The following is a 7,554-nucleotide window of genomic DNA, read 5'->3' as shown; positions in this document are numbered from 1 at the left end:
CACAAAAGGTTGAAATAATTCTCAAACCAAGGGCAAATTATCCAAAGTCATCTTTGAAGAATCCCTTGGACACTGTGTATGAGACACCCAAGCCTGATGAAAAGAAGCTTCTGTCAAGATCCATTGTCTTTTATAAAGATCCAGCTGATTCAACCTCAAAAAGGAGAATTGCTAAGATATTCAGAAATGGAAAGGAAATTTGTGTGGTAGCTGGACATCCACAATTTGCTCAAGCAAAGAAAGAAGAGAAAGTAAGATTAAAGAAGGAAAAGAGGCAAGCTGCTCTAGATGCTAAGAAATCTAAACAAAAGAAAGAGCAGATTGTCATTTTGGCCAAGCTACAGGCTGTAAATTCTTCTCAACAAATTCCCTCTCAACCATCTGATGCTGCTGAATCAAAGAAGAAGATTAAAGAACAGAAGAAATCCCCAAGAAAGAAGGAATTGGCTAGAAGAACAAAAAGGAAACTGGACGTTGTTGACAAGGAATTGGAAGATCAATTTCCTAAGAAATCCACACCAGCTAAAACTCAAGCATCAAAGCCCTCTATGGTATTTGAAGACATAAGGGTGGTGGACCCCTACAGGAACATACATGGAGAGCCTATTGTGCCAAAGGATGAGCCAATAGAGTGGGATAAATTACCAATTCCTGACTTCAACTTGCCAATCCTTACCAAGCCAAAAAGGACAAAATCAAGGGCAGTCAAGAAAGTGAAGCTGTCACCTCTCAAATCCAAGTTAGTAGTTAAAGCTCAACCCAAGGTCAACAGGGGAGACTACTTGTACTTGTGTGACATCAAAGAATTCTCAGATCTAAACCTTTATCTGGAGGAACTGGAGATTCAGTGGCCTCGTCACATGATACTTCAAGAAAGCCAAGTTGTGTTGATCAAAGTCTATTCATCCTTCAAGAAAAACTTTGGGTTTAATGTAACTGTAAGAAGACTAGTATTGAAGAAGATTGAAGAGCTGAGGAGTGTTAGAGCTAAAGATGCACTCCCAAAGACTCTAATCATCCCATACACATGGAGAAAAGTGCATCTAAGGCCCTACTGGCTGATGGAATTCATGGATGACAAAGGTGTGAGAAGATTCTTCAGACTAGAAGACCAATTGAGTATCTCTAGCAATGAGACTCTCTTGGAGATGCAAGAAATGCTAGATCTCTCAGAATCTGATGAACTAGAATTCCACAGGCAACTCCATAATCAAATTGAAGAAAACAACAGAAAGCTTGGAAGAAGATCCAGACCTTCAAGAAACTAGAAAAACCTGCTCAGGCTAGAGGAGCATCTTGAACTGACTGTGAGCCAAACCTTGTACATTTTGTTTAATTGAGGCACTTTCAGTTTTATCTACTTATCTTTAAAGATATATGTTTAGGATGTTTTGTTATCATCAAGTATCTCTGAATTTATGGCTACAATTCCAGTAGACATAAATTGGGGGAGATTGTTGTGAATATGTTGTGTACTTGATGATCACTTAAACAAAACATCTAAGTAGATTTTACTTAGTGAAATAATGTAGCACTCGACGGATAAGAATTTTAGTCCCGACAGATAAGTCATTATAGTCCCGAAGGATGATTAACTTATTATCCATCGAGTGAGTAGCTTATGTAATAATAAGTTTGTAGCACAGTGATGTATGCACCTTTGTATAGAATCTGTAGTAGCATATAAGTCATGTTGACTTTAACTAGATATGCAGAATAGGTTGATTAATTGTACATAAGTAATGTCTTGTAATTCTGTATAAGTGAAATGAAGTCAAGTGCCAAAATAGCTACCGACGGATGATTAACAAAGCCTTCGACGGATGATCAAATGACTATCAACGGATGTTTAACATAGCAGTCGACGGATGATCAATTAAGTCATCGACGGATGATCTGAAAGTCGACGGATGATCATATCAAGAATTCAAACATCAGTTGAACAGTGAAAGCTGACACACAGCCGTCGAGTTGGATACAAACACATTGTGGAAGCCCATTAACTGGGTAATAGAGGACGAAAAGTAGCAAAGATTAAGACTGTTAGATTTTATATTTGTTTAGTCTTTTTGACTTTGTAATCTTGGTATTATATAAACCAAGAGAGTAGCAAATAGAAAAAAAAACTGAGATAGTTGAGAAACACAAAAACAGAGAAATCTTTGTAAGCATAATCTTTAGCATTTCCTGTATTCTCAGCAGTTCCATTTGTAAGCAGCTGTGGGCATTTCTGCACACAGAGTCCTCTCGATATATTATATATATCTCTGGTGGAATTGTTTAAATCCACCAGAAAGTTTTTAAAGACTCTTGTTTTTAATTACTTGTGTTTTGATTCATTTAAGTTTATATTCCGCATTGTGCTAATCAAAACAAATATATCAATAATCGAGTTGAACATTTTTATTTCAAGAAAAAGGTTCAGGAATTCCATTCAACCCCCCTTCTTTAATTCTTGCTATATTGTCAAGGGACTAACACGACCCACTCTACTTTAAAGCACTCCTCTTTAGCTATGGGTAACTTTATTTCCTTGAACACATTAAAAGTGACCTTTTGATCGTAAACCTCCATCGAAAGCTCTCCTTTTTGTACATCGATCATAGTTCGGCCTGTAGCCAAGAATGGTGTTCCCAAGATAATGGGAATCTTCTTATCTTCCTCGAAATCAAGAAATATAAAGTTAGCAGGGAAGATGAGTTTATCCACCTTGAACAAGACATCCTCCACTATACCTCGTGGATAAGCGATGGAACGGTCAGCTAGTTGCAATGACATGTATGTTGGTTTCGGATCAGAAAGACCAAGCTTCTTAAAGATAAATAAGGGCATCAGATTGATGCTAGATTCTAAATCACATAAACACTTGTCAAATGACAAGTTTCTGATGGTGCAAGGAATAGTGAAGCTTCCATTATCTTTAAGCTTCAGAGGCAACTTCTGTTACAACACAACACTGCATTCTTTCGTTAGAGCAACGGTCTCTAAGTCATCGAGCTTCACTTTCTGAGAGAGAATACCTTTTATAAACCTCGCTAGCTAGGCATCTGTTCAAGAGCTTCAGCGAAAGGTATGTTGATATGAAGTTTCTTGAACACATCCAAAAACTTCACAAACTGCTCATCCAGCTTTTTCTTCTGCATCCTCTTAGGAAAATGAGGTGGAGGATAGATCCATTTCTCTCTTAAATTACCCTCAGGAGGAGTGTGTTCCACAGTAGTCTTCCTTGGTTCCACCTCTTCTTCCTTCTACACTTCTTCTTCAGCCACAACTATATTTTCTGAAACTTGAGATTTTTCAGGCTCTTCGTCTTGCTGAATTTGGGGGCTTGCGACCTTTCCAGACCTTAAGGTGATGGCGTTCACCTGTTCTTCAACTTCCCTCTTGCCTGGATTTGTTTCTGTATTACTAGGAAGCGTTCCTGGTGGTCGATTCAATAAGGCATTAGCAATTTGCCCTATTTGGTTCTCCAGAGTCTTGATAGAACTAGCCTGGCTTTGGCATATAAAAGCCTGGTTTTTGCACATAAACCATAACTCCTCCAATTCAGATTTTTTATTCGAAGATAGACATGCACCAAGAGTTTGTTGTTTAGGTGTAATTTGTTGCTGAAAACCAGGAGGGTTGAATAGCTTATTTCCAAACTGCTGGAATGACTGTTGTATCGTATTCTGATTGTTTCTCCAGCTGAAGTTAGGATGATTCCAGTTGTCATGATAATAAGTGTGTAGAACTTGTTGCTGCGATCTCTGAAAGTTGTTCATAAACTGAGTTGAGTCAGTAGATATAGCGCATTGCTCTGTCACATGCGGACCTGCACACAGCTCACAAGCACTAATTATCTACTTAACACAATAGTTAGCCAGAGAATTGATCTTCATAGACAGCGCCTTTAGTTGAGCAATGATAGCCGTAGCTGTATCCACTTTAAGAACTCCTGCTACCTTGCCTTGTGGACATCTCTGGGTTGGATACTGATATTCATTAGCAGCCATCAGTTCAATTAGATCATAAGCTTCCTCATAGCTCTTTGCCCATAATGCTCCTCCTGATGCTGTATCGTGCATGGGTCTGGACTGTGCTCCCAACCCATTGTAAAAATAATTGATGATCATCCAATTAGGCATTCCATGATGAGGACACTTCCTAAGCATCTCCTTGTAGCGCTCCCAAGCTTCACATAGCGATTCTTCCGTTTGCTGCGGAAATTGAGTAATAGCATTCCTGAGTGCAGTTGTCTTCGCCATAGGGAAGAATTTAGTGAGAAACTTCTGAGCAAGATCTTCCGAAGTAGTAATCAAACTAGCTGGTAGAGAGTGTAACCAGCTCTTAGCTTTGTCCCTCAGACAGAATGGGAACAGTCTCAGCTTCACAGCATCTTCGGAAACACCGTTGAACTTGAAGGTGTCGCAGATTTCAATAAAATCCCTAATGTGCATATTGGGATCTTCAGTTGGAGAACCCCTAAACTGGATTGAATTCTGCACCCATTGAATTATGTCAGGCTTGATCTCTAAGGTATTAGCTGTGATAGCTGGCTGGACAATGCTAGATTGAATGTCATTGATCTTGGGTTGAGAAAATCCATCAAGGCTTTCGTTCATGCTGCTGGATCTCCCATTGTACTGAGTACCTGACACACAAACAAATAAGCCGTGAGAGTAAAAGAATCTGAGTCAGTGAACTTAACGACCACTGATGACAAGCGCATAAACTACATATTAACACCGATTCCCCGGCAGCGGCGCCAAAATCTTGTTAGGGCGAAAACACGCGCTAAAATTCATGCAAGTATACGCGTTCACAAGTAGTATAAGATATAAATCAGATTCTTTCCCACAGAGACTGGTTTAGGTTAAGTTCAATTTATGCACCTATGCAACAATGTATGTTTATCGCTCAATGATAAGACAAATAACAAATTGGGGTTGTTTATAATTAAGAATTAAACTAACAATTATAACTAAGAGAGTAAATAAGGTTGTATATTATATGAGACAAACATGGGATTCTATCTTCATTAAATACTTCATTCAATAGCCTTATTGTTCTTAACCTTAGCATGTAATGGTGATGGCACTAATCAGATAACACGAAACTAGTAAACGCTAACTTTCGTTGTATGAATACCCTACTACCAAACATACACAAAAGAGATAGATATTGAATAGACAGTAATTATGCTTAGTCCTTATATGTCTATAAGAATTGAAAACATAACGGTTTAATGTGCAAGTTATCTATCGTGATTACATAGGGCAAGTAAGATGGTTAAAATTACCTACGAATCATACATAACAAATACATGAACCTATGCTAGCATGACAAGTTCCAAACCTCTATATTCACTGTTGCTTCAATAGAGATTAACACGTTATCTTATAAAATCACATAAGATGAATAAGCACAACCAATACTAGGATATCAAACAATCACCACACACCAAGAAATCGAAATAAATTAATTATTGAAATCCATAAGTAAATCTACTAGAATCCCATGATAATGATTAGCCCCTAATTGAACTCATCGTCATCATGGGTTCCAATGAAAGCAAGGTATAAAACAAGGTCTTAATAAACTGAATAATAATCAAAGTACGGATAAAAAAGGTCTAAGTTCAACAAGAATAAAAATGAGCATCCAAAGTTACAACTAATTCAAAGAATCACAAATAGAAAATAAGATCTTCTTTTTCGGAGTTGTTTTGTGCTTCTAGGTTTTCTCCTTGGTATCCGAATCTTTCCCGGATGATGAAAACCCTTTTTTAAGTATATATAAGCCCATATTGGACATGGACCCTTAAAATCATCAAATTCCACTCAAATAGGGTTTTTCAGCGAAATCAGCCGTGCATCAGCACGCGGTCGCATGCGGGTCGGAGGCGGCCGCGTGTCAGCATGCGGTCGTGTGCACTTTTGACGCGGCCGCGTGCAGCCTTTCTGAAAAATTTTGATGAATCTTATTTTGCCCATAAATTGAGTTCTACACGTCAGAATTAGGCGATTCAACTGCCCACGCGAAGCTAAAGATATTATCTAAAACTTGACAATGGCCTTGGCTTCCAAATCTGATCACTTTTCATCATATTTCCTTTAAAATCTCCTTTCTTCATTTAACTGAAACCTGAAATTCAATATCACAAAAACACATCAAAATACTAACAACTTGAGTCCAAAACACCAATTTAAGCTTGTAATAAAGCGTTCCAAGTGGATATAAAATCCACTTATCAATAAGGCTCAAGAATTGAGGATTCAGTTTTGCTCTTGAATGAAGAATTTCTTTGTTTTGCCTTTTGACATGAGTCACAAAGACCATCAGGAGCAAATACTGATTTTGGAAGTCCTATCACAAGATCTTTCTTTAGTAGCTCATTTATGTTATTGAAATTTAAATGAGAGAGTCTCTTGTGCCAATTCCAGCTTTCTTCAATTGATGCTCTGCTTAACAGACAGATTGCAGAACCATCAAAATTTGTTGAAAGTCTGGCTTCATATATGTTACCATGTATGTAACCTTTCAGAACCACTTTGCCTGTAGATTTACTTACAACTTCACATTGTTCTTCAAAGAAATCCATATGATAACCTCTGTCACAAATTTGACTCACACTTAGCAGATTGTGTTCAAGTCCTGAGACAAGAGCTACTGATTCAATTATGACATTCTGAATATTGATATTGCCATATCCCAGAGTCTTTCCCATGTTTCCATCTCCATAAAAAACTCCTGGGCCAGCTTTCTCCACAAAGTCTGATAGCAGGGCTTTATTTCCAGTCATATGTCCTGAACATCCACTGTCCAGAACCAGGATATTTTTCCTGTTGCCCTGCAATTACAAAGACCACTATTGGTTAGTTTTAAGGACCCAGACTTGCTTGGATCCTTTGTCCTTTTTAAGTTTGTTAGCATTTGCAGCGGATTTAGTTTCAGAGTTTATGCTAACATGCTTTTTATCAGACTTTATATCAGACTTTGCATCAGAATTTACACTAAAAGGAATTACACTAACTTTCTTTAAATAAGGTTTTATTTGATAATAATCATAGTACAAACTATGATATTCCTTACAAGTATAAATAGAATCCCATAAACTACCACAATGAAAACAAGGATTTTATGGTTTAAACCTAACAGACTGACTCTTAACTCCTGATCTAAGAGGTAAAGAGTTTATATATTTATTTATCCTGCAAAAAGAAGCAAGATGGTTAGAGTTTCCACAATTATAGCATTTCTTTCTAGGAGAATAAGTAACAGGCATATAATTATTACTTTTATTCACACCTTCCTTTCCATTCCTATTTTTCCTAGCTTAATTTACCATATTCACTTTTCTAATCTCTTTCAGCTTATACTTAAGCTGCTTCTTAGTCATTAAGCCAATGTTTACTACAACTGTTTTATCCTGTTTTAATTTGTCAGAAGTTGACTTTTCTTTGACTTCTGTTTTAGAGTCTTTCATCTTTTCAGATTTTGACTTGTCTGAATTTGACACAAACTTGACAGGATTAACTTTAGGCTTTTCATCTTTCTTGGTAAAGTTTGGTT

General features: G+C 37.3%; 1 non-coding gene across 1 annotated transcript; it reads left to right on the top strand.

Moving 5' to 3' along the window:
* The first annotated feature begins 4,125 nt into the window (after positions 1-4,125).
* On the top strand, positions 4,126-4,232 carry LOC141663386 (small nucleolar RNA R71). The gene has a single exon (XR_012551460.1). It is a non-coding gene; the product is annotated as a small nucleolar RNA R71 (small nucleolar RNA).
* The last annotated feature ends 3,322 nt before the right edge of the window (positions 4,233-7,554 follow it).

Source organism: Apium graveolens, chromosome 5, assembly GCF_009905375.1.
Source record: "Apium graveolens cultivar Ventura chromosome 5, ASM990537v1, whole genome shotgun sequence".
Taxonomy (NCBI): domain Eukaryota; kingdom Viridiplantae; phylum Streptophyta; class Magnoliopsida; order Apiales; family Apiaceae; genus Apium; species Apium graveolens.
This window is presented reverse-complemented; position numbering and strand designations above follow the sequence as displayed.